This window comes from Crocodylus siamensis, chromosome 3 (genome assembly GCF_052110815.1).
Source record: "Crocodylus siamensis isolate JL-2025a chromosome 3, ASM5211081v1, whole genome shotgun sequence".
Classification (NCBI taxonomy): domain Eukaryota; kingdom Metazoa; phylum Chordata; order Crocodylia; family Crocodylidae; genus Crocodylus; species Crocodylus siamensis.
The window spans coordinates 259,115,289-259,123,940 of NC_143397.1; the positions used below are offsets into that span (position 1 = coordinate 259,115,289).

General features: G+C 63.0%; 1 non-coding gene across 1 annotated transcript; it reads left to right on the plus strand.

Annotated features, from left to right (window-relative positions):
* The first annotated feature begins 1,942 nt into the window (after nt 1-1,942).
* Nucleotides 1,943-2,015, plus strand: TRNAA-AGC (transfer RNA alanine (anticodon AGC)). Its single transcript has one exon. It is a non-coding gene; the product is annotated as a tRNA-Ala (tRNA).
* The last annotated feature ends 6,637 nt before the right edge of the window (nt 2,016-8,652 follow it).

The following is an 8,652-nucleotide window of genomic DNA, read 5'->3' on the forward strand; positions in this document are numbered from 1 at the left end:
GTGCCACCGACTGCAGACTGGCTGAGGGCAAATACTTCCCTGTGCGCGGGAGAGAAACCAGAGAGCTCGGCAAGCCCCGCGTCCCGCTCTCCCAGCTGACCTAGCAAAGAGCACGGGGTGCCGGCCCAAGGGTGGCCCGCTGCACTGGCCTCAGCTCTCGCAGGCCTCCAGCCTGGGGGGGACAGGTTCCCCTTTCACCTGCCCCGCGGCTGTGGCCGGCCTCCCCGGCATGTCTCGGGAGGGCTCGCCACCAACAGCCGCCTTGGCGAGTGGCACAACGGCTGTCGTGCGCAATCACAAACCAGAGGATCGCAGATTGGAGCCCCTCCCAGCTGGTTTCAACCTTTCTCCACGGAAAGAGCTGGAAGGCACCTGCCACTTATTACTGCACTTGTCGCTGGGGCACACCCCAGCCCTTCCCGGGGCAGAGACGTCGGTCCTCCCCCCAGACTTCACAGGCCAGGACCAAAGGAAACAGGAGCTGGAGGATGTGGGCATCGATCCCACTACTTCGCACTTGCAAAGCGAGCGCGCTACCCCCGAGCTCGTCCCCCTGCTTGCAAGGCTGAGTTAAGATCTGTTATGGCCCTGGGCAAACAGGAATTTGGAGGACCCCACCAGGTGAGGACCCTCCCCTGGACCTGTCGGGGGCCTGCACCTGGGCCCGCCCGGCCTCCTCGGCACGTGCGGGTGAGCCGGGGGCTCCTGTCCTGAGCCACCCGCCTGGCTTGGACTCTCCCCTGGGGTGCCTACAGCCGGCCAACCACGCTCCTGGAGGACACCCGCAAGCCGGGGGTAACTGCCGCCCCACCCGGACGCCGGGGTGCCGTCATAGCGTGGCCCCTGGCACGGCTCTGTGAGCGCTCGTGGGGCGCTGGCCAGGTACCAGAGGATTGCAAAAGCGCCAGCGTGGTCCCCATGTGCAAGAACGGGAGGAAGGAGGACCCCGCCGCTATAGGCCAGTCTCACCCTGGTCCTTGGGAAGACCTTTGAGAAAATTATCCCGGAGCACATCTGGGGGGCCCAGCCTGGGAGGTAACGCTCAGGGGCAACCAACACGGGTTCGCTGCGGGCAGGGCCTCCCGACCAACCTGGCCTCTTTTTAGGATCGGTCACAAAGACCCTGGACCCGGGCGTCAGGGTGGATGTCGTCTTCCTGGACTTCAAGAGGGCCTTGGACACGGTTTCCCACCACACTCTCTTAAAAGAACTAGGTGGCTGTGGCACTGATGCCTACACAGTGGGATGGGTGGCCAACTGGCCGGAGGGCCGCGCCCGGAGAGCGGTGGTGGACGGGTCATGTTCGCCCCGGAGGGGCTGGAAAGGATCCCCTCCCATTCCCTCTTATTGTGTTCAGGGGAAGCTGACATGTTTTAGAAGGATTGGTCGGTCTCAGCAGTGTTCAAATAATGCCTGTTTCTGGTTTGAACCAGGTGATGAGGTCAGGAAAGCGATAAAAGGGTCAGGCCTCCAGGTCTGGAAAGTCACGCCCTCTTTGCTCAGGAAGCAGCAGCTAAGAACCAGGAGTTAAACCTACCATCTTCTGACCTCACTTCAGAGGTGGCATCCCTTTTGCCACTGGCCAAGGCTGCAGTAACCAGCTGCTGTTGAAGGGTGATCCTGCTTCTTGGTGCTGTGCCTGGAGCTCAGCACTCCCTCTCCCTCCTGGCGGGTTCATGGGGCGCAGGTGGGCGCGCGTAGAGCTCGCCGCCGGCACCAGCGCTGCAGGGACAGGCTGGGACAATCTCATCCACCCTGTGGTGCTGGGGGATTGTAGCTCATTCAAAGTGACAGCCCAGTGGGTGGACGGGCCAGGCTGGTGCTCGGGCCACCGTTACCTCAGGCACAGAGGGAACCTGCCCTTACCTGGTGGGGGGGGGGGGGTCCTCCAATTTTCTGTTTGTCCAGTGCCTCAGAAAAAGCTAAGCAAGTCCTCCTTGCAGGGGAATTAGCTCAGATGGTAGAGCGCTCGCTTAGCATGCGAGAGGTAGCGGGATCGATGCCCGCATTCTCCAGGAGCTCCTGTCACCTTTTGTCCTGGCCTGCCTGCGCCACAGCTGCAAGGGAGCCTGTGCTGAAGGGCCCTTTCCCCTGTGCCTGGGGGGGGCCCTGTTTTGCTGCAAGAGGGCTGCTGTTGGCCCAGATGAAAACTTAAGCAGGGCGATATGAGCCAGGAAGAAGTTGCGCCTACAGTCTTTCGATTCATAATCACATGCATTATTCATTATGCCCCTGGCCCAGGCATGCTCTGGGGGCTGGGAGCTGCTGGCGAAGCCTGCCCCAGACACCCCGAGGAGACTGGGCGGCCCAGCCGCACCCCCTGCCACGTGCAGGGGACGCCTGCCCTCACCGGGTGGCGGGGGCCTGCGAGACCTGAGGCCAGTGCAGCGTGCTGCCTAGCGTCACCCTTGGGCTCACAGCCTCATCTTCCCTTGACAGCCGAGCTGGGGAAGTGGAGGACGATAGGCTCACTTTCTGTGAAGAGCCTTATGATCCTGCGTGGGTGCGAGGGCAGCTGTGCCTGGCGTGGGGTTGGGAAGAGGCGTGCTGGCCCGTGGCAGTGGGGGCGGGGCAGCGGGTGTGGGGAGTATGCCGGAGGAGTGGATTAACACCCCGGCCCCGGGGCCTCTGCCAGTCAGGGGCACCCTGGAGCACCGAGGCCCAGACAGCCCAGGTCAGCATCCGGGCCGCAGACATCCAGGGCAGGCAGCACACATCTCTTCCCCTCCAGTTGGGCCAGGGCCAGGGGCTGGCTATGGGCACGGCGAGCCCTGCATGCGCCGGCGGCTTCCCGGGGCTTTCCGCTGGCGGGCGGCCCCACTCCCACTCCTGCTCTCGCTCCCTGCCGCCGGTGGGCAGCCACCAAGACCAGCACCCCCGGGACAGGATGGGACAGCCTCTTGTCTCCTTGCTCAACATCTTCCTCCATGATGTGCACGCTGGCGTCAGGAGCAGACTGGCCGGGTTCGCCACCGACACCAAGCTCTGGGGGAAAGCCTCCACAGCCGAGGAGAGGAGGAGGATCCGGGCCGACCTGGACAGGCTCAGCAAATGGGCGGGCGAGAACCTCATGGTGTTTAACACCGAAAAATGCAGCGTTCTCCCCCTTGGGAGGAAAAACTGCAGCACCCGTATAGGCTCGGCAGCGCTACGTTGGTTAGCACTACAGAAGAAAGAGACTTGGGGGTCAGCATTGACCACAAGATGAACACGAGCCTGCAATGCGATGCTGCGGCTAGTAGAGCGACCAAAACGCTGGCTTGCATCCATAGATGCTTCTCGAGCAAATCCCGGGACGTCATTCTCCCCTTGTACTCGGCCTTGGGGAGGCCACGGCTGGAGTACTGCGTCCAGTTTTGGGCTCCACAATTCAAAAAGGATGTGGAGAAGCTGGAGAGAGTCCAGAGGAGAGCCACGCGCATGATCAGAGGTCAGGAAAGCAGACCTTACGATGACAGGCTGAGAGCCACGGGACTCTTTAGCCTGGAAAAGCGTAGGCTCAGGGGTGATCTGATGGCCACCTATAAGTTTCTCAGGGGTGACCACCAGGATCTGGGGGAATGTCTGTTCACCAGAGCGCCCCAAGGGATGACGAGGTCGAACGGTCACAAACTCCTACAAGACCGTTTCAGGCTGGACATAAGGAAGAATTTCTTTCCTGTCCGAGCCCCCGAGGTCTGGAGCAGTCTGCCAGCGGAGGTGGTTCAAGCCCCTACATTGAACACCTTCAGGAGGAAACTGGACGCTTATCTTGCTGGGATCCTATGACCCCCGCTGACGTCCGGCCCTTGGGGCAGGGGGCTGGACTCGATGCTCTCCCGAGGCCCCTTCCAGCCCGAATGTCTGGGAAATGTCTATGAAACCCCAGCCCAGCCATCGGGGCCGGCAGAGGGCCCGGCAGAGGGACGGGGGACAGTCGGAGCAGAGCTCATGCCCCCGCTACAGCTGGTCTTGGCTCCAGCCCATCCTACAGTACTGGGGGGCGAAGCTCTGGCTGCGTGACACCCGCCGGGGGAGGGGACAGGCTGGGACTGGGGCCACCTTCATCTCAGCAATGCTCATGCCCCCTGGCTAACCCCAGGGATGCACCCAGGAGGCTGGGTGGCCCCCCCGCAGGCCCCGGGCAAGGAGAGAGGGACCCTGCCCTCACCTGGTGGTGGGGGCCACCAACTTTCTGTTTGTCCGGGGCCCGAATGAATTTGGCTTGCTGTCCAGCTGCAGGGCAGTTATCTCCGATGGGAGAGCGCGCGCTCGGCGTGCGAGAGGTGGTGGGCTTGACGCCCGCCTTCTCCGGGGCTCGCGATCCCCTTTGCCAGTGCTGCAGCTGCGGCGGAGGCTGTGCTGAAGGGCACGTTCCTCTGCGCCTTGCGGGGCGGCTGTTTTGCTGCATGAGGCCTGTGGTGCAAAACAGCAACAGCAAGGGGCAGGTGCAAGGTAGCGCTTGGCTGGGAAAACAAGAGCTCTGCCTGCCCCCGGATCATGCGAGGGGCCTCCTCCGGACCCTCTCCATGCTGCCCACGCCCCTCCTGCAGTGCGGCGCCAGACCTGGACGCGGGACTCCCGCTGCGGCCTGACCAGTGCCGCACGGAGGGGGAGGGTCACCCCCCTGGCCCTGCTCGAGATGCACCTGTGGGCGCAGGAAGAGGTGCGCTTGGCCGTGCTGACCGCGTCCTCGCATCGGCGGCTCGCGTCCATCCTGGAGGCAACGACGGCCGTAACATCCCTCTCCGCCGCCGTGCTGTTGAGAAGGGAGTTCCCCGGGCTGTGGCTGTGTTGCTGGTTCCTTCTCCCCGCGTGCAGCACCTTGCACTCGGCTGCGCTGAACTCCAGCCTGCTCTCATCCGCCACCTCTGCAGCCTGTCTACATCTGGCCGGACCCTGGCCCCCCCTCCAGCGTGCCCACATCCCCCCATCTTAGTGTCATCTCCAAATTTGAACAGGGTTCTTTTTACCCCCTCGTCCAAGTCCCTGATGATGTTGAACAGTGCGGGCCCGAGGACCGAGCCCTGGGGTCCCCCACTGCCCACGTCCCTCCAAGTCGAACATGACCCGTCCACCACCGCTCTCCGGGCGCGGCCCTCCGGCCAGTTGGCCACCCATCCCACTGTGTAGGCATCAGTGCCACAGCCACCTAGTTCTTTTAAGAGAGTGTGGTGGGAAACCGTGTCCAAGGCCCTCTTGAAGTCCAGGAAGACGACATCCACCCTGACGCCCGGGTCCAGGGTCTTTGTGACCGATCCTAAAAAGAGGCCAGGTTGGTCGGGAGGCCCTGCCCGCAGCGAACCCGTGTTGGTTGCCCCTGAGCGTTACCTCCCAGGCTGGGCCCCCCAGATGTGCTCCGGGATAATTTTCTCAAAGGTCTTCCCAAGGACCAGGGTGAGACTGGCCTATAGCGGCGGGGTCCTCCTTCCTCCCGTTCTTGCACATGGGGACCACGCTGGCGCTTTTGCAATCCTCTGGTACCTGGCCAGCGCCCCACGAGCGCTCACAGAGCCGTGCCAGGGGCCACGCTATGACGGCACCCCGGCGTCCGGGTGGGGCGGCAGTTACCCCCGGCTTGCGGGTGTCCTCCAGGAGCGTGGTTGGCCGGCTGTAGGCACCCCAGGGGAGAGTCCAAGCCAGGCGGGTGGCTCAGGACAGGAGCCCCCGGCTCACCCGCACGTGCCGAGGAGGCCGGGCGGGCCCAGGTGCAGGCCCCCGACAGGTCCAGGGGAGGGTCCTCACCTGGTGGGGTCCTCCAAATTCCTGTTTGCCCAGGGCCATAACAGATCTTAACTCAGCCTTGCAAGCAGGGGGACGAGCTCGGGGGGTAGCGCGCTCGCTTTGCAAGTGCGAAGTAGTGGGATCGATGCCCACATCCTCCAGCTCCTGTTTCCTTTGGTCCTGGCCTGTGAAGTCTGGGGGGAGGACCGACGTCTCTGCCCCGGGAAGGGCTGGGGTGTGCCCCAGCGACAAGTGCAGTAATAAGTGGCAGGTGCCTTCCAGCTCTTTCCGTGGAGAAAGGTTGAAACCAGCTGGGAGGGGCTCCAATCTGCGATCCTCTGGTTTGTGATTGCGCACGACAGCCGTTGTGCCACTCGCCAAGGCGGCTGTTGGTGGCGAGCCCTCCCGAGACATGCCGGGGAGGCCGGCCACAGCCGCGGGGCAGGTGAAAGGGGAACCTGTCCCCCCCAGGCTGGAGGCCTGCGAGAGCTGAGGCCAGTGCAGCGGGCCACCCTTGGGCCGGCACCCCGTGCTCTTTGCTAGGTCAGCTGGGAGAGCGGGACGCGGGGCTTGCCGAGCTCTCTGGTTTCTCTCCCGTGCACAGGGAAGTATTTGCCCTCAGCCAGTCTGCAGTCGGTGGCACCGCAAGTCTGTGTCTCTCGGGGTGCAGGGCCTCGCCACCCTTCACAAGGCGGTGGATGGAGGAGCATCGGCAGGGCCGTCCTTTTGTGAGTTGCTGGCCTCCGCGCCCCTTTCCTTCCTGGGCCTGATCTTTTAGCGAGGGGCCTGGGGCAGAGGAGGCTCCCCTGTGCCTGGGGCAGCGGTGGCAGCGGGGTGGGATGTCTGGCGGGGAGCGCCCTGGTCGGGGCATCCCGGAGCGAAGTCGAAGAGCTCCTGAGTTGGCGGCCGACAGCCTGGAGCTGGCAGGCAGCCTGTTCCGGTTGCTCGGGAGCCCCTCTCCTTTGGCTGCTGTGCATGGGGACAGGGGAGACTGCGGTGGTGGGGGTGCGGGGTGGGGGTGAGGGGAGCTGGGGCCCCGGAGAGTGGGGAAGAGGCGTGCTGGCTGGTGGCAAGGGAAGGGGGCAGCAGGCCTGGGGGGTGTGCAGATTGAAACGCGGGCCCGGGGGCCCCAGCCCCTACCAATCAGGGGTGCCCTGGGGCAGCAGGGGCAGCACGGCCCCGGCGGGCATCCTGGCTACAGGCATCCAGGGTGGGCAGTATGCTGCTCCTCCCCTCCAGCCGGGCCAGGGCCAGGGGCTAGGTGCAGGCGTGGGGCTCCTTGCAGGCGGGGGCTGTCTGCTGCCAGGAGGCCACATGGGCAGCCCCCGTCCCTCTCCCACTCCCACTCCCACTCCCACTCCCTGCCATTTGTGGGTGGCTGCCAAGACCAGTGCTGCTGGGACCAGCGAGCACAACCCCATGGTGTCCCACCAGGGGCCCGGCAGAAGGGCAGGCAGGTAGCCAGGAGTGAAGCTTGTGCCCCCACTGACAGAGAGCCCCAACCCCAGCCCAATCCCGGGCCAGCCCATGATGCTGCGGGCCTGCAGCTCTGGCTGTAGAACAGGTGGGGCACTAGGCTGGGGCCACCTTTAGCTTAGTGGCCCTTGTGCCCCGTGGCTCACCCTGGATGTGCCATGGGGTCCGGGGGAGGGCAGCTGGAGCCCCCAGGCACACGCAGAGGGAATCTGCCCCCATAAATCTGACTTGACACCCAAGTGCAGGGGAATGAGCTCAGATGGTCGAGCACTCATTTAGCATTAGCGAGGTAGCGCGACTGATGCCCACATTTTCTAGCCAGTTGTGTTGCCTTTTGTTGTGGGTGCAGCTGAAATGGAGGCTGGTGCAAACTACATGTCCTCGTGCCCCCAGTTGATGCCAACGTTCTCCAGTGGCTTGTGTTGCCTTTTGTTCTGATCCATAGTCCAGTGCATTATCCATTGCGCCACTGGCTCATGAATGCCCGGGTGCTCCCAGCTGCTGCTGAAGAGGCAGCTTTCTTTCTTGTGCTCCACCCGGGGCTCAGCATGCCCTTTTCTTCCTGGTGGACTCATGGAGGTGTGGGCAGGTGAGCGTAGAGCTCACCAGCGGGCTCTTTGGCCCCAGTTCTGCTTGGGCAATGCAGCAAGTCAGGGCATGAGGCAGGGCCCACTACTCCAGCTCCTGGGCACTGCCCAATCCAAAGGGGCTGGCGTGGAGGTGGAAATGGAAACCTTGCTTAGGAGAAGGTGTGAAGAAATCCCCTCAGGTGACCTGAACAACTACAATTCCTAGAGGGTGGGCAGGGAGCTCTTCTCTTCCAGCAGGCATTTTGAAAAGCTGCTAGCAAGTGCCCCAGGCTGCTGCCTAGCGATTTTCTGTAGTCAAAAACCCAGAACCCTGCCAGGAGTTAGGAAGTATGTGTAGGCCAGTTGTGTCTTAAAACGATTACTGTGTCCAATGCCATCTTGGGATGTTTTGGACAGAAAGAAGCACCCAGAAATATTACTGTGGGCAAAGCACTCTGATGGTTCGTGGGGTCTTTGTGCCCTAGCCTGCACAGAGCCCTACCAGAGACCAGTGTCCGAGTGGTGGCAGCGTTACCCCAGGCCTGCGGCTGTTCTCCAGGGAGACTCCTGAAGCAAGGTTTTGGGCCTGGCACAATGAGGTGGGTGGCTCTGCATAGTGGTGCCCCTATTGTGTTGCCAGTCACTGCCCTGCTGCTGCACAGACAGGAAGCATTCTCTACCCAGTTGCGCTGCCTTTTGTGCAGGCAAGCCTGTGTTGCAGGTGCAGCTGAAATGGAGGCTGGTGCAAACTGAAGGTTGCCTGGCCTCATGTCCCCTGCAGAAGGAGGCTGCAGTGTTTGGAGGACCCTTGGTCTTCTCCTGCGCACCTTGCAGGGCTGTTGCATGAGGCCAGAGAAGGAAGAAGCAGGAGCAAGAGAGCTCTCAGCTCAGAAAAGAGGCAGCA